General features: G+C 42.9%; 1 long non-coding RNA gene across 1 annotated transcript; it reads left to right on the forward strand.

The window, feature by feature from the left end:
• Positions 1-12,035: 12,035 nt before the first annotated feature.
• LOC143482308 (uncharacterized) lies at positions 12,036-13,780 on the forward strand. Its single transcript, XR_013122194.1, has 3 exons — positions 12,036-12,792; positions 13,211-13,330; positions 13,489-13,780. It is a non-coding gene; the product is annotated as an uncharacterized LOC143482308 (long non-coding RNA).
• The last annotated feature ends 5,190 nt before the right edge of the window (positions 13,781-18,970 follow it).

An 18,970-nucleotide genomic window follows, 5' to 3' on the forward strand; every position in this document is an offset into this window, starting at 1 on the left:
TCAGTGACCCAGACAGTGCCCCAGGGCTCCATCTCCCTCAACCGGGCCTCCCTGTACACACCTCCCAGAGCTTCATTAGTCCTGCCATGCTCTCTCTCTCTCTCTCTCTCTCTCTCTCGCGCACACACACACATATACACAAACACATTATGCTGAATGATTAACTGATCTAAAAATGTCTGCACGTTATTGGACATATCTATTTTCACTGGATAAGAAATGGCTGTCGTGGAATGTACGGTCATAAGATACTGGCATCCAGTGTACAACTGATATATCATCTGGGCCATCCTGACCACAGCGGATGTAAAGTAACTTTACCCTACATATAGATTCACCTGTTAACGTGAACACAGAGGTGGTTTACATGCACACATGCATGTGGGGGTTATTTTTGGTGTCTAAATTCTGGCTCATCATTCACCCCTCTAATTTTTCCCCGAAATAAATGAACCATCAACACAAATTCAACAAAGATAATTAAATTGCCAGAGGAACTCAGAGGCCAAGAAGAAATATGAAAGAACACGATTCGCCTTGTTGTCGTGGGGCAAATTACTAAATGATGCTCTATACAAATGAACCATCATGCTCATTTGTCAGCTCACTCAAACCACGGCCTCTCCTGCTATCAGGGTGGAGAAAATGCATTTTCTCTCCAACCCATTAACAATTCAATAACTTATGCAAAGCACAGGCAGTTTGTTTATTCCTTTCTCCCTTTTGATAGGTTACATAAATCTCTGATATTGCAATATTGATAAACCATTTTATCCATTGCTGGCTCTGCATTGAAACTGTCCTATGAATTTTAAGCCAAAGGAAGGAATCACCATGGTCACATTCTTGTGACCAGTCGATTTCTACAGGAATCATTTTAGTAATGGAAATGCAGCATTATTCATGAGCGGCTGTGACCACGGCAACACTGCCGGATCCATTCAAGCAGTCCGGTCTGGCCCACGAGTTCAGCTGGGTGAATGTCTGTAGACTATGCTGGCTAAACTATTTACAGTCATTTGGTCTTTTGTGGATACAACCAAACCATCCGAAAATGTTCCTCAGTTCCAATTTCTAGCACAGAATCGAAAAGTAGACGATGCTAAGTGAATCTTTTGTCTTGGACATACTGGTGGAAGTATGAGCAAAGTATGATCATCAGAATGGGATCACACCAAAACAGTTCTCTGGGAAGCTCATATATTTGTACAGAGGATGAATGTGGGTATTCAGACTCCTGCTGCCAATTAGTTATGATAAAATTTTATAATTAGGTTACAAATGTACCACTCTTCATAAGTGAATAAAGTGTGAGAATAGCTTGCAGAATTAGATTAGGGTACAAAGACTTTTTGAAGACACTGAGTGACACATTTAGCCCAACCATTGAGGTCTAATGCAACAATTCATATTTCTTCTCTTTAGCCACTTTTGGGCTTCTTACCCAGATGTTTAAGAATGTGTAAGATGCAACTGCTATGAATGCAGCCTTACAGACAAGGCCTACATTATTCAAAGGAACAGAGTTATTCAACAAATGGATGAGGTCCACATTGCCTTATGCTAAGCTTAATAATAATAATAATAATACATATTTTAATTTTAAAAATACATATCTATAATTTTTTTTAAATATTTGTATAGTTTTATAGATAGATATATATCCCTTCCCCAATGAAAATGAAAAAACCAGAAACATCTCTAACCCCCTAAACTTTTATTTAGAACTTTGTGTATGTATTTATAGCAGTAAATGATAAAATACTAAAATGAAAAAAAATCTGTTTATGCATTTTTTCTTATCTTTGTTTGTTTCTTTTTGTAGTCTGTGTGCATCATTTATAATTTTCCAGAGTAGGCTGCAAAAATAAAAAAGAAATAATCAATTTAATTATTTATGGTGAACTCACAAATAATCAGAACTGTGAAAGAATGAATGTGTTCTTTAGTGGGGTGAGGGACACCATCAGGATGTTTTGATCAGATGATCTGATGGACACCATCAGGATGTTTTTATCAGATGATCTGACGGTCTTTGAGGGTACATGGCTAGCAGTCATACTACTGTGGTAGGATCTGGAAAGACATGTAATCACTTTAAGTAGTAGGATTTTAGTAGGATAGTTCTCTTATCTCTGCACATGCTATGACTGGCTGCTGCATTCTATACCCTCTGCCATTGGGCCTTGGAAGTCATTTCCTTTGAGAGGTCTAGCAGAGCTATACAGTAGTCCAAATCTAATGATACATGTATGAGTTTTTCACTGACAGTTGTATTGAGAATATTTCTGACCTTTGTTATGTGATGCAGGTGATACGGTGCTCCATAACTAACATTGTTTAAATCTTAGGTTTCAGTCAAATGTGATTTTTGATATGGCATTAGGGCTGATCTGATAGGGACTCCAGATATGCTATAGGGACAGTGTGGTCATGACCGTTCAAAGTGATAATATATTCTCACTGTTTTGTCATCGTTAAGTTGCAGGAAATTATGACTCATCCAGGATTGATATCTTCTGGACAGTTAAAAATCTAATGAGTGGGACGGGACCGTGCGGACCGGTAATTGTGTGTCGTCTGCATATTGCTGAAATTACATATACATTTACCAATGACTCTGGCTAACTGGAATGGGGTCTAGGGGATAGCTAGCAGTATTTAAGAGTAAAATCACTTTTGTAAGTGTTTCAAGGTCAATCTCTGAGAATGCCCACATGGTGCTTCCTGGCGCACTAGATCTAGCAGGTCTGTGGGAATCCTGATGTAATGTTGTTCCTGATAGAAGATATCTTACTGACAGAATCTATCAAATTCATTACACTTATAATTAGAAGGTTCTAGTAAGGTCTAAGGTTAGAGGTTAACAAGCCTATCCATTGTAGCAAAAAGGAATTTAGGAATGTTTCGGTCAAGCTAGAAAATTAGGCTGTCCTTACAATGATAATCCTTTTGAGTTAGGTTTGCAGATTGCTAAAAATTTCAAATTGTACAGTGAATTTAGTCCATCTTCATCTTGGTTCTTGATTTGAGTTAGACATATAAAGTTGATTGGCCTGTAAAGAGGGACTTCAGTTTTCTTAATAGTGTTAAAACTGGCATGCATAGTGAATGTAAAGTACAGTAATGGTCTGAAATTCCAGTATCAAGCTTGTCTGACATCTTGATCTATAACTAAATCTAAGGCTGGTGTGCTAATATTTATGTGTGGGGCCAGTTACTTTTTGCACAAGGTCAAAGGAACTTAACATGACAAGATCATTAATACCAGGATGTATGGTACTGATCATTCGCCAGTCAGTCATAATTCATCAGATTCTTCAAATAAACCTGGCTGATGTCTTACTCCCAAGATCAGTAGCAAGACATTCAAACGTGCTCTATTCACCAAACCCTTGTTGTCCAAGTCACGTCATGCTACAAAAACTACATTTTACTCCCCCACCCCTTTGGTAAGCCAGAACAATAACAAGACAACACACTGGTCTGAGAGTCAGTTATGGCAAACCACTAACAGGTTCCATTATTAACTGACGGCAGTCTGAGCCAACACAGTGGTCAGTGTGAATCATTTCCTAAATAACTATTGAATAAATAGCTGAAAATGGAATTCTGCTTCTTATCAAGATTCCTAGTCAGGAGAAAGTTGATTGGGCTTAAATATGAGGGGCTGCTAGATTTTCTCAGACCATTGTAATCATCTGTTCTTGTAGGAGGACAGGGTGTCACTTAAATAAGCAAAAACAAGCACTTGGCTAACTATTCTGGGATTGGTAACAAGCATAGCTTTTAACAAGCTGTAAGAATGGCGGCATGTTAGAAATTACATATAAATGCAAGCACAGCCTCATTGCCCTCTGCTTGCTGTTTGACAGCATTTCAGCACACACCATTCTAGCCACTGATCTTTGTCTGACATTGGGAGGGAGAAGGGAAACTTTTGGGAAGCATGCAACTGCTGTACCTTTATTTCTTGGGAAACCTCTGCAGATAATTAGGTCATGACCTGTCCCATCAGACAGCATGAGAGCCATGAAAATGCAATGTCCAAGCTAATTGGCTGCCGTGCCAATTTACCATTTGAAATATTAATAGGAACATCAGGCTGCCCTATCAAGTCAACAGTGGATGCGCAGCTCTGAGAAATCATGATTAGATTTCCACTTCTAGCAGAACTCAATGAGTTGCATGCATCCATGGTCTATGGATGAAATTGATGTGGTGCTAACCTGGTTATTTCATAATGAGCTGATATGTGGCTGACAGGGTAAAAACAGCCAACAAGTCCTAACGACTGCTAGTAAATGATTAATTGTATTGTAACGATATTGGAGGAAGCAAAAAGCAACTAATACAGACTATTGATAGTCCAAAGGCCACTGATTGCCACTTCAACCTGTTCATGACCCAGTTTCCTGTTTACACCAAAGAAGGCAAAGATATTGTTCTTTTTTTGCAGCATTGCATTAAGTGAAGGAGATGGTTCCCTGAGATGGTGGACGGCACAGTCATCTCCAGGACCCCTGAGGCTGTAAAAAGGAAGCATTCCTCTCGGCGAGTGTCCTACCAGAGGGCTGGACATGATGACTGGACGTGGGAGCCCCAGAGGACTGCAGGCACTCAGGTCGCAGAGAACAAGAGTGATCATGTCAAATGCACAGCCACGTCAAACTCCGAGCAGTGAAACTTCCTCTGCAGGGGTGCGGAGTCTTTAATAGTGGGTTTTTCTTAGCATCCTGAATAAAAAATTTTTTGCGAGACCCAGTTACTCTGTAGGAACCTGCCAGCCCGTGGAGTGTCTCTCTCAGACCAGCATGGGAAAGTCTTTCAATTAGCTGGTGCCTTTAAATGAGAGAAGTTGACACTTCCGCTTGATTGCCTAGTGACTCAAGAACTACCCCTACAGCTGTCTAGACAACAGCAGATCTGTTGGCTCCCTCCTGAAATTGTCCAGAAAATGACGTCTTCGCCAACACACCTATGGACTTAGCTTGAAGGAAATCCAGGAGAGACACATGGATTATAGCGGTTATCTACCGCCAGGCCTGTTTGGCAGACCAAGGCAGAAAGTTTTGACAAGAAGCCTGTGCAATGTGCAACACAGAGATAAAAGCAGTGAATAATAAGCAATTACTTCATTAGTTTAACTGAACAAGGTTACATTAGTCTCAGGTGGATGGAATTAGCCTGAGAGCACAAGTGCAGACTGCTCTTAGCTAATATTCCTCTCATATAGAACTAAAAATTCACATAATAACAAGCGCGCACCATTTTCCCCAATTCCTTTTATGTCTTTGAAGTGGAATTCGCTGTCTAAGATAACAAAGGGTGACACTCTGTTGGATTGGTACCACAAACACCGTTATTTGAAGAGCAAGAACATCAGGGGAAATAATGTCTAGATAAAATGGATGAATAAGTCCAAAACATTAAAGTAATTCTGACGATAATTAAAGTACAGACCACCAACTGTTACGCGCAAACAAGCAATTAGGAGCAGCAAACACGTTATGAAGAGAGGCAGAGCAGGTCTCGCTCCTGGGTGACCTTGAGAATCGCTTTGGGATGCCGCAGCGATGCTCGGTGCTGGCAGGCAGGCTGTGTCTCCGGGCTTGCTCACGTCGTAGTCGAGGCTGCCAGGTGGATAGGTACAGTCACTGAGCCACATTGCCCCGTTACATATTTAAACTGGAGAAGCCTGCCCTGGGGGCGGGAGGTGGGATGGTGGTGGTGGTGGTGACACAAGAGCACATCTGCCAAAGCCATCTCCGAGCACACCTTGACATTACTTCTCGCCATGCTCCAACATCTCCTGCACAGACTCCGTAGGAGAAGAAAAAAGGGAAAAAAAAAGGCGCACGGGGGGGTTGGGGGGCGTTGGCTGAGGATCCCGAAATTGAAACGCAAAGCCGGGGGAAGGTGTAATGGCGCACCGCTGGAGGGGTCAACGCCTGGCTGAGCTGAGAGATGGAGACGGGCGAGGACGGGGGACAGGAGGGGAGGGGCCGGCAGGCGGGTGGCCAGGGGGCAGGTGAGCTTTCACCTTCATCTCTGCAGGGGTGGGGATGAGCGTCCTCGGCGAGGACATGGACGTCACGTGGGGGGAATGTTAAACATAAATAGACCTGCAGAGAACAGGGCAGCAGCAGACTCACTAGGTGATGCCACAGTCTGAGTAGTGCACCATGTCCAGTGTCACCCCCTACAGGAGACTAATGACACAGCAACGCTTCATCACACAGCCCACAGGCAAATGAGCAGAATTTGAAGATACATCAAAAACCATGAAGTTATTCCATAAGACCACCGAGATATATATATAGATTATGTCAAATGGTAGGAACACACATAACATTCTAAACATATTAAATATTTTCTGCAATTAGGAGAAGTCTCCAAGTGCAGAAAATAGAAAATGTGTGATCCTTATTCTGAATAACATAATTGGTTGACTTCACAGCAGCACTTGGACACTCAGAGCAACAAAAAATGTGCATATTGACCCAACCGAACCTTCATTCTTATTTATTTATTAAAAATAAATAGAAGAAATGTGACCTTGTCAGGGATCCATTAGGGAGTGTTGCCTCCTTATATATACGCCATGAAAAGCAGTGGTGGTCATATTTTATTCCTTGCAATGCTGTGCATCTGAAATGGCTCCATACACCGCCACCATACATCGCCAACCATCCAGGAACCTCCACTCCTGCAGAGGGGGCTCTAAAGCACTTGTTGAGGTGGCACTGGGTCCCAGAACAGCACCAGCCCTTTTGTCGTTGTGGGAGAAATCGTGGTCCTTCTGCTCGCTCCTCCCCGCGGCCGCACGGGTATCATCAAAGCACCTCCGCTTTGATCAACTCTTCAAAAGCCTTTTCTGGACTCCCATCAATGCCATTCTGACAGCGCGGGCTTTCTGCCACCAGTCATAAAACACTCATTAATTCACCGTCTACACATTGGGCTTGATTCCCGGACCAGATTCTTGTTGTATTTTGGCTATATTTATTTTAAGGCGTGTGCCTTTAAAAGTAACAAAAGCGAAAACGGTGCAGGAGTGGAATCCTGGTGCAGAGGGTATATACGTATATACTTCTCAGGGCCATTCAAAGTATATTTCATAAATAACGCATGACCACAGCAGAATTGATGTTGCCTGATAAAAACACAATAGCCAGGCTGCATTCGTGGTCAGCTGCATGATGTGTGACTTATAACTACGTACATGTGAGCATTGAAACTCGGCGAGACACTGGGCTGGCATCCCAATAGAAGAGTTGATCTTAAGCCCTTCATTTATACTGATTACGATGCCAGAAATGCACCAGACCTTAAGGAATCTGAGTAATCTAAGGAATTTATCTCTGAATAGCAGACCTGTGACTTATCAATACCAATTCCCCATAGCGTCCTCGAGGTTCCGTTCTAACTGTGCAACACATGGTTACGTTACAGCAAACGTGGAGAACACACGACATGAGTAAATCTCAGACTATTATATCAATGGAGCAGCAGCACCACACACCAACAGAACTGAACCTGAACAGTCAACAAGGCATGCTGACTTGCATCAGAACCATTTAGTTCTGTCTGAAACTGACCTAACAGGATTCGGAAAGCGAGCAGGCAGGAGGCTGACACGGAAAGGCTCTTTGGTTAGTCCAGGGAGCTGCCCCTCAGCCTGCATGGCTGGAGATGCTGAAAAAGCCCAGACTGACAGGGATCCATTAGGGAGCGTGGCCTCTCCTTAGTGCCAGAGACCTGGGAAAGACCGGCGAGAGACTATCTGCCTCCCTCTCTCTCTTTCAATCTCTTCCTTTTTTCCGGCTATGCTCTCTCCTTCCATCCTCCATCAGTCTGGATTTGGGGATGTGCGGGGTAGCTGGGGGTCTGCACGGAGACACTGCAAAATGGGGGACAAAATGTTGTGACCCTTTTCCAATCCCCACGGCTATCTGCTATTACGCTCCGTCTCAGAGGGTTCTCAGAAGCTTTCAGATGAACTTTTAGGGAGTTCATCCCAAAAGCACTTTTACAATACTTTACAAAATCTTATATTTTTTTGGAATGCCTAATCATGGTAGCTTCCCTGAATTGGAGATGGCTGTGGGGGGTGTGGATTGGTTTGGTGAGTAGTATGGGGGGGGGGGGGTGTTTTCAAAGCTGGAAGACAACACACTCACTCTCTGTCACGCACACACACACCCCTCAGGTATAAACACCAACCCATTCCTCTTTGTGTGGCAAATTAAAATTCCTCTCGGACAGCAGTCTCAGACTAACAGTGGAGCCATGTCTGAAGAAGCAAGACCTGACACACATGGCTCTGTCCGCTGCCCACAAAGAAAAGTGGAAGTGCTCGCATAGATCACTTCTAATGAGGCTGTCTGTTGCCACACTGCTCCGTATTCTAGTCCAGCTACTTTAAACGGCCTTTTAGGGCTTCGCTTACAGACTTACTGCTCCGTACCTGTTAATTAAATACACCAGATTCAGATACAAACATTTTCCCTGTATCGAGTAGCATACTGCCTGGTGATGGAAGCATAATTTGCTGTAATTACAGGCAAGAGCCACATTTGATAGCGAAACGCACCATGGCCGTGAATCTGTGCGACTAATAGTTTTTTCACTTGAAGTGTCCTTGCTGCACTAGCACGGCCATAATGAATGCAGAAACCAAATAACCAAAGTGGGAGAAACAACAACGGGCTGAAGAATGAACATCAAACGACTTCATTTGCATGAAATTAAAGCTGGAGCATTTCATATTTGGTAATAAATTGCATGCTGTTCGAAAGCAGTTGATGAGTTTACATAATGCCGTATTTAGAAATGCCATATGAGCTTGATGACACGAGCACGCCATTCTGGGCATAACCAGAACAGATGTTGACTTTACACCACGCATGGCACCCGCAGGAGGTCCTTGTGGAGGGAGGACACCTTCTAAGCTTTGTACCGTGTCCGCAGCGAGAGCTCCTCCATGCCTTCAGTCTCCAGACGACACGCGTCATCGCAGGCACTCTTATGACTGCACTTAAGACGATTCAAGCTCAGGAGCTGGAGCCCAGAGGTCTGAAGACAGTAGTATTCATTGTTCAGGCATTGATATGCTTCAGCGACTCCTCACTAACAATGACACACTACTATCCCTCACTGCTAGGTGACCCTCTAAACGGCACCTCTTTATCTACTCTATATAGGCTTCTAATTGGCGGCGAGCCCAGACAAGCCTTTAGGAAGGTAAATGAGCTCTTCTAGCTTCCACAGAGGAGACTACACATTTGTTCTCAAAGAAACACAGAAAGAAGGCGTGCCCCCCCCCCCCCCCCCTCTCCATTACTTCACAGCATGAGAGGTCTCGCATACATCGAGGTATACATCAAGTTATATGTTATGAAAGCAAATAAAAACACCATGGTAAAACGATCGCAATTTTGCCATAAGCACTGCTGTTTACCACAAAACACGACTGCTCAGTTAGATGTATTCAGACGCAAGTTAAGGCTTTTCAATAGCAGCGTAACTTGCCCATCCTCTCTAAATAGCACATGGGAAGTTGTTTTCAGTAGCCTCTCCATCCCGCATCTCCTCCCCACCCCGTCTTTGTTAACTTCACACCACCAATTACTGGCTGGACGGTTGTGAAAACCACAGTCCGGCTACAACCACAGCCCTTCTGCATCATCAAAGCCTTTGTTAAGAGCCACCGGCTAATTCACCGCTGACTTCTCTTTATGCAGTCGTTTTATTTCTTTCCATCCCCTGATCTCACACCCATCTCACATTTGTTTAAACTCAGCCCGGGCTTACACGCAGCTTCCTTTACTGTCTGACCTCTATGGATCACACAGCCATTAATGACATCCATACGTACGTGGGCTGTCCTTCATACCCAACATATCGACCATGCACAGTCTCTGTGGACAGTAAACATCCACAGATCTATGATGCTGGGGTCACCTTGCTTTTAGAGCTCCAATCTTCACTGTTGTCATTTCCAAGCTGTCTGTCAAACAGCAGCACCTGAACACAGAATCACAGCCTTGGACTGTAATCTGTTGGAGAGAATTGTGTATTAGGGCTTTGATAGAACTTGTTTCTTTATATGGGCAAATACAAACACACACACACACACACACACACACACACACACACACACAGGGTTATGTTTTTTATAATGACTCAAGATCAAGCCCGTTTCCAAGTTGGGGAAACCGTTCTGTCGACCGAGTTTGTATCCATGACCTCCCATCTCTGTGCTGCCCTCATCAGCGACAGGACACAAGTGCTGACTGCATCTGCCATGCCACAGAGCAAAGAGGAAGAGCTGACCTTTGACCCTGGACAGAATTCAATTTTGGTAAAAGGACCTTCTTGCCACCTACTTGCTGCGGACCCACAGCACCGCCGGATATAAAAACATACCGGGGAACTGGAGTCACTGACCATTTTCCAGGGAGGATATTGTTGAGATAAAGGACACATGTTTGGACTGGTTGAGGTGTCAGAGTGCCAGGTAATCAGACTACTGCACCTTTACAGTGCTGGTACTATTTTGAGACGGATACCACAGTGTGCAGTACAGGATGCTTAGATTCAAGAGCGGTGATGTTTCTTGGTCATCTGCTTGAAGGTAAAAGCAAAAGAGTAAATTAGACCTTGATATTTATCATTTAGAATAAAAAAATATCAATATGTGGATCTTGAAAAGATACTTCTGTTACCAAAACTGGTCGCCTAATTTAGAGTTGTAGCAAACACGGTTCCTGACAGGACAACGTTTGCATACTGAACAGTTCCTATGCTGCGGAACTCTCTCTCAGTGCATTTCAAATTAGCCAGACCTTCCCTTTTCATTTTTGCACCTTAACCCTCAACAAAGGAGTCATTAAAAACCAATGATCCCTTACACAAGTCCTTCAAATATGAAGTCAGACGTGAGCCGGCGGAGGCGCTGCTACATGCTAGCTCACGCTCATCTGCTCCAAGCCTCCCCCACGGGCTGATGGAGCTGAGATCTACCACTTGGTGACAGCACACTTAATCAGCACAGTGAAACGGAGGATCACAAGAGACGGGGCTCCGTGTCGCGCGTCTCTCCGCCTCCGCCGCCACTGTTTCAGCGATCGCTGAATAACCACGCGTGATCACGGAACCAATCCACCGCTGCTTTTAAATTATCGCTTCAGTCCCACCCGCCGCATGCTTTGTCAAAGACTGCAAGGCAGTAAAAGTGATATTAAGAATATTGATTGTTGTGTACGGTGCGCTATTAATAATGGTGAACATGGGCCGGGAGCGATATGTGGGCCTACAGATCTGTCCCTGTAGGATGGGGAGATGCACGATGGGAAAGGTGTTCTTCAGGAGAATGATGGATTGCGGGTTGCCAGTCATGCACCAAGATTGGTAAAGGCTCTAAAGACAAAAATTAATGTTAGCAATTTTGCTCTAGGAGCCATTAAATAGATTACAAAATGGATTTTCAAGAAAGGGAGCATACAGTAAAGTTCAAAATTGCAAGCATCAGTGAATGACATTTTCAGATAATCCAAAACAGGAACTTTGTTCACAGAATGACATCTGAAAAATAGCCAGTGCTTCATTGTTTAGAAAGTCTGTCCTAATTACAAAAGTAGGCTAAAATACCAAAACAAATGTTGAGTTAACACTTAAAACAAATTATAACACTTTGGTGAGCCTACAGAATACTGATAGGCTATCCAACTCTTCTTGCCAGCACATTTACCAATAACAATACATTGTTTTGATTTTTTTAATGAAAAATCAGATGTAATAAAGGGTTGAACTCATTAATTTAACTTGCCACAGAAAATCACATTACCAAAGTGTCCCTATGTTTGAAAGCCAGAATGCCTGGTCACAACATACTACCTCTCTCAAGTGACCTCAGCTTAGCCCTGTTGACAGCAATCATTAATAAATTCAGGCATGTTAAAAATGGCTCTCCCTCCATTACGCAGCATCCAGGGGTGTCATGACCTTCCATAAATTTGAAAAAGGGCGCTACCGAGGCGGAGCTGCAGGGAAAAAGCGGCGATGAAACATTAATATTTTCACCGATGTTTTATTTAACTACCTCGCAGCAGCACTAGGGGGATGGAAAACATTTACCCATCGGAAATGATATTAGGGCTCTGGCACAGGCCGCGTGATGTCTTGTTTATTTTGCAGAGAGTAGTTCCAGGGAGCCATTATGGCGGGAGACATGTGGGCTCTCCGTTCCGCCCGGAGAGCAGGAGGAACACCGGCCTCACGAACCCAACACGGCTCCTTTCATCTTAAAGTAACACAGAACCACCGTGTGCTATTGAACCGATGCTCGGTTACACGGCACACAGTTCATAGGAGAAAGTCCTGAGTCCTGTTGATGTAAACCGCGGGAGGATTCGGCTAATTGATTACTTCTAAAGCTGGGCTGTGTTCTGTACGTACCACTTGAACACGTGCTCTTATTTAACAAATATCTTTGTTAAATTGGAAAGCTTTGCGATTGGAAAGCTGGTTATCAGTATCTGCCGACGACGACGATAATGGCAATTTCACTCAGGCACCGAGTGGAAAAGTCGGTTTTGAACTGCTCTTTCTCCAGTCTTCACTTAAAAGAGATCGAAACATCAAAGGAAACATTTAAACAACAGCCAAAAGAACCCGACTGCCTCCCAGTACCGAGTAACCAGTAACTGTAGCCTTCAGCTCAGCCTGAAATCAACACCCATTCTAATTTCAGACTCGGGCACTATGAATTTCCTGGAGCGGATCCAGGTGATCTTAACATTACACTAATTAAATACTCGCATGGAGCAGCTCGGCTTTTGATTGATGTCTGACCACTTGGGATCACCCAAAAGTGCTCGCTCCGCGTTCTGGCCTCCCACGAGATGGTGATGAATGGCGAAACAAACAAATGGAAATGTTTATCGTACTCTAATCAAATTAACCACTCTATTGCACCCTTAATTGTTTATTAAAGGTCTTAAGATGAAATCACATAATGAACCTGTTACCCGTTTTAAGCTTTTTTCCAATTAGGAAACGCACTGACTCATGTCGTCTGAACGATGTCATTCCTATGAAAAAGAAGCTTTGACAAAGTTCTGTTTTTTTTTTTTTGGAGTGCGAGAACTGCTTGTGTTTTTTCTTCTGATAAGATAGTCACAGCACCCTCTACTGTTTCCTACAGGCTAAGACATTTAGCAAGGGAAACGAGAGGACGTCTGGACTTTTAAACCAGAACCTCAGACCTACGCCAAACCGGAACATTCAGCTTTGTCCGGTGCGACAGAATACGAACAGTTTTCCGGTAACCCAGAAACAACACACGCTAACTCCAAATTTCCCGATTTAATTGAGGAAATATGAACGTGCTCTGTGCTGAATAAAGAGTTGTTATTAGCAGTAAGTATAAGAATATACAAAATGGACCGAGGCATTTTCTGATAAAACGCGTTTGGCATGCAGATGCGGAGGTGGTCCAATTAGCTGTGAAGAACCATGGGAGCAGCATTCGACAGAAAGCTCCAGGAGCGCACATAAAGTAACCTTCCCACGAGGTACCTGATAATAAAACGACTCCGCCATCTGCAATCTAATTAAAAAGTCGATCTTAGAGCCCAGCCCATGCTAAATAAGAGATGAAATAACTCATCAAGACGCTTATGTCTTTAACGACCCCTCTGCTCGGCGCAGCCTCATCGCAGGACAAATACGGCCGCTGAGAGAAAAACATCACATTACTGCTGAAATGCATCGAAGACTTTTGCTAGTTGTTGTCATATGCTACACACGATTAAACAGATTTTTAAAAATCTAATCCCGATTATCTTTTTCTTTCAAGTGAATCATAATGTGTGAATAAACCGTTATAATCCAGTCATTTACACTGACATAAACAGCACATGGTAGCCTACATGTTGAAGTGCTTTGCTGTCTCTTTGAAAACTTATTGCTACGCTGGTACTGTCTTTAGTCCAGGATTGACATCAAGTAAATCCTTGCACAAACAGGAGCCACAGTGTGTAAGTGTTTTTTCCCAGTAATTAAAGTTAATAAAGAAACAAAGCAGTAACACATCTGTGCATGTATTTTCCTTCATTTCCACCTGCTGACATGAGGCACAAACAGTATGCAGCCCCATTGAAACCAAGTCCGCTTCACAGTCCTTAAGTCATTTCTGGCTAATTCTCTACTGTCCTTATGTTTTCAACTGTTTAGCCTTCCTATTCATTCAGCATGTAATTATGGGTCCATGCTTCAAATGATGTCCATAAAATGGAGCCCTTCCATCTTGGACAGCTAAAGCCCAACAGGGTAGACCTTCACGCAGAGCTGGCTTTAATGACTTTTTAATGGGTCTTTTATGCTCTCAGTTTTAACAACGTACTTACAACAGCTCTAATCATTTTATTGGAAATGATGAATGATTGAGAAAAGGCTAACATTAATTTAATTTACCGCTCGGTCTTCCCATGTTGAAAACCCAAGAAAGCATTACAGGGAGAGGAGACAGAAGGGTGGAGTGAACGCAGCACGCATGCTGCACTAGGGGAGCAGCCGGGCTAATTTATGATAGCAGCATTGTTGCTTCCTCTTATCTCTAATTAGCCTGCTTTTGTTGAGCCTACTGATTTCAGTGTCGAATCAGCAAGGCCTGGTTAACAAGACAGTGAGACGGTGGAAGTGCACGGCCTTCTAGAACCTCACACCATTCCTCAATCACAACAGGAACTTCTAGAACCTCACGCCGTTCCTCAGTCACAACAGGAACTTCTAGAACCTCACGCCGTTCCTCAGTCACAACAGGAACTTCTAGAACCTCACGCCGTTCCTCAGTTACAACAGGAACTTCTAGAACCTCACGCCGTTCCTCAGTTACAACAGGAACTTCTAGAACCTCACGCCGTTCCTCAGTTACAACAGGAACTTCTAGAACGTCCAAAGACTTCCAGGCTGTGATGCAATTAGTGCCTGTTGATTTAGGGGAGGGAGAGGGGACACTAATCTACAAGGAGATGCATTAACCCGTGTTCTCCAGGAAACATGGATTAAGGAACATTATATGGTGAATTATGAAAAAATGAACATAATTCTTCCCAAATGTTGCTCTCACAGATTCAGCTCTTCAGATTAAAGAAAATGTAGGAATCATTCATTCAAGAGAATTATGCATATACTGCACTAAAAAAATCAAATCTACTGCAGCACAATATTATGCCATCTTAATTTATGTTTGAAAAAAGGTCATATTTCTTAGTTGTCTTGAAGACATGCTATAGCCCTCTAGGAAATATTCTCTGGGGGCATTTCTGGAGCCAAGGCAGGACATTATAGTGTGGTGGCCTGTGTGATACCTGACAGATGACCATTTTCTCTGTCAAACATACCTGTTTTCAGTGTAATAGACAATTGAGAATTTGTAGTAAGCAAGATGATGAGTATCATTGTTAGGAAGCACATGCTACATGGCCTTTCAAAATTAGAGAATGTTCTCCCATGCAGCCTCATCATGAACATTTAATAACACAAATGACTAATAAGGAGTTTCCATGGAGAAACCAACTAAATGTGAAATGTATACTTCAGCCAAAACCTGTGATTATTATTGTGGGAAAAGATACATATCTACACACTCATTTTGGGGTTTGATTAGTAAAATAGGGGTTTGATTAGTAAAATTTGCCATTTAGTGAAGGGACTGAATGCAGCTGATTGCGGGTGATTTCACCCAAATCAACGTGTCAAATAATAATTAAAGAGGAAAAAACAAATAACAAGGAGACCTGTTTGTTTGAGCCATAAACATGCAAAATGTATTACACTCTAGGCCTTGGTAAGCAGTCCGTGACATTCCTTCAAGATGTTGCATTCTGAATAAGAGAGAAATTCATTATTCTGGAACATGACTTTATTATGTCTGTGGTAACTACATGCGCAGTTTTCCTCTCCAGTAAGACTGGGTTAGCTCCCTTACCTTCTCATCCTTCTTCTCCAAGGGCTCTTTACTCGTGCCGGGCTCTCCAGACTCTCTGTTTTAGCCTGTTCGAGCCTCCAGCTAACTCTCATCCTCCTCCTCCTCTTCCCTCCCACTCTGATGGGATTTATTAAGTGGACAAAGGGCTCAATGATTGAAACAAACACTTGACATTTATCCCAAATGCCATAGCTGTTAATTAGGAGACAGAGAGAGCTCCTTAAAAACAAAACAATCATTAGATGATGATATGCACAGACCACAGCTCTGATTGGTTGCTATGGATAGATACGAGGCGACATGAAATCCAAAACCACCCATGAATCGCGCCTTCGAAGTGACCCTACAGAAGTGACCCTACAGAAGTTAGCTGTAACCAAGATGGAGGACCGCCAGCACCTACCTGTCCGACATCTATTGAAAAATTATTCCTACTCATGCAGTCCAAAAGATTAATCACCAGGCCTGACCAAAGGTTTATCAAACAAAGGGGGAGATAAAAAATCAGTACCAGCAGTGTAAAGTGACCCATTTAATCCTTCAAAAGATGGACCATTTTGCAAATGAATGTAATTCATGAGCCCGTTTTGTTTTGTTTGAGGAATCAAAAACAAAAACATCACACTACAGTGAAGTTCATCACTGAATATTTCATGACTTAACCTTTGCAGTTCAAAGCGCTGCTGGGTGGACTTTAACAAAAACCAATTAAAGCACAATGTGTTATTTTAAAGCAAAGACACGTCGATTTTAAGGGATGAAAGAAATGACTTCAATGGAGAATTGATCTCTAATTGATTATGTATGATGTTGCAATCTGGAAACGGTGAAGGCTGACGAGCTCTGCAACCCCCCCCCCCCCCCCCCCCCCAAAAAAAAGCCCACACACCACCGCACTCGCGCACACACTAATATCTAGTACTGAATCGACTCTGTTTCATCAACCCTTAAAAACTGCCAAATATCTCCTGCTGAGTTCTACTTCAGTTATTCAGCAAGACAAATGCAATTAGTACAATTACTTTACTTCTTCGCTGTTTTTTTTTGTAAGAAATAAAACTAATACGGTAACAGCAGGCGTTCATGTGCAGTATTTGAATGGAGATGGTAACGCCTACTGGCGAGAGTGGGAACTGCAGTTAGGAATGAGTTTACCTCGTGTAAATACAGTGCTAGCGCATAAAAATCACTACACAAATTACGAAACTCTAAATTACACTTCATATGTAGATAAAACTGACGCAAAGATTATCTAATGAGAAGTGAGCAAGCGAGCAAGCGTTTGACCAACTGAGCCTAATTATTTACCAGTCCATCTTGGAGACATGTAATAGAAAATGTACAACAGAAGATTTTTTTTTGTAGATTTTGTTAGAAGATTCAGAACGTGTTAGCCATCTTAAATACAAAAGTCATGACTTTGAACTAAACACTGAGACCAAATCACCAAAACTGAAAAAAACAGCACAGTGTTCTAAAATTACATTTCTAAAGTTACCTTCCTTGATGTAAGTACAGCTTCAGTGTCAAATTCTGAGGTGTCTCTCAGTCACCAGACACTAGAGTTTATTGCAAGGTAAACTTGGTCAGAAAGACATATAAACCTAACCTATCTTGGAAACGCGAGGATTGACCAATTTTTAAACCATTTCTATATCAGTATTTTCCTACAGCTCTTTCCTTTAATATCAGTTTGTTTGCTGATTAGTTGTTGGACACCCTGTCTCCGGGACCTTTTCTCCGGGACGGTTTCCATAGCCGCATCATGTTGTTTCATGCCGGTGCAGACTCGCGAGACCGGTTACGCGGTCTCGTGCTGCAAAACCAGGTTGAAGAGGTGTAACCATGCCGTACCGTAAAGTGGGGGGCTTTACTCCCTCCGTTTACTGTTGTACACAGAAGTTAAAACATTCCTCTGCGCTCTGAGCAGACGCTCACATGGTTTACAAGGGTTGTAGCAGGAGCAGCTTGAAAGAGCTGAATTCAATCTCCCGTGGTCAGCTCAAAGGCGTAATATCTGCTCTGTGAAGGAGAAAGTTCGGCATCAGGACTACCACACAGCACATCTCAGGCTGGCCCTCGCTTTGGAAACTTGCTGTGCGTATGGAGAAGCCCAGGTCCCCCCAGCGTGTAGTGGTGACACTTGGTGCAGGGAGCTCCATACCTTTACCCGCCTGCTCTATATACCACCGGCACCTACCAGGTCTCTCTCAAATGCCTGCTAAGTCAGCAACTTCAGTGGAAAAAGCTCACAGGAACAGGTTCACAATGACAAGATGGTTAGGCTTTTCTGGGATGTGGGGGAGAGAAAGCACAGCTTAGACGATTGAGATTAGTAACGCTCGTGTTTTAGTCGAGACGTTTGATTTTTAGCGTATGTCTGTGTATGTGGTTTCGCAAATCCGATTAAGTCTATAGTTCCTGTTTTGCTGAGGCAGCCTGTCTGCGTGTGGCATAAGTTATTGTGATTTTCAAAACAACTTCCTTTCTTGTTTACAAACCTCTATGTTTGTGGTGAAGTGATTTGTGAAGATTTTGTAAGTAGCCTCGTTGCTCTGCAAACTTGCATAACAAAGTGCCCATTGTCAGACCTCCTTTATCGTCGACACAGACACTGCCTACTGACATTTCAGCCTAATACGACTCACCTGGGGCTGCCCTTATGACTGTGACTTTGTTAGTTCAAAGAGGAAGCTCTTTTTCATGTGCCGTTCATATTATTTCATGCTTCTCTGTGATTGCCATGGGCAAAAGCTTCCACACTGTGTAGCAGTTATCTTGTAGGCTGCCATAGAAAGAATGTTGTCATATGAACACTATTCCTATGCGCTAATAGGAGACTAAATTAGCCATTACTCATTATTCTTAAGTACCATTTTGTCAAATTGTGATGTAAATTGCAAGTGGAATAATCTGCAATTGCCCAATGTGGTGGACATGAATCTCTCACACAAGAAGCGGGTACACAATAAC

Source organism: Brachyhypopomus gauderio, chromosome 18 (assembly GCF_052324685.1).
Source record: "Brachyhypopomus gauderio isolate BG-103 chromosome 18, BGAUD_0.2, whole genome shotgun sequence".
NCBI lineage: Eukaryota > Metazoa > Chordata > Actinopteri > Gymnotiformes > Hypopomidae > Brachyhypopomus > Brachyhypopomus gauderio.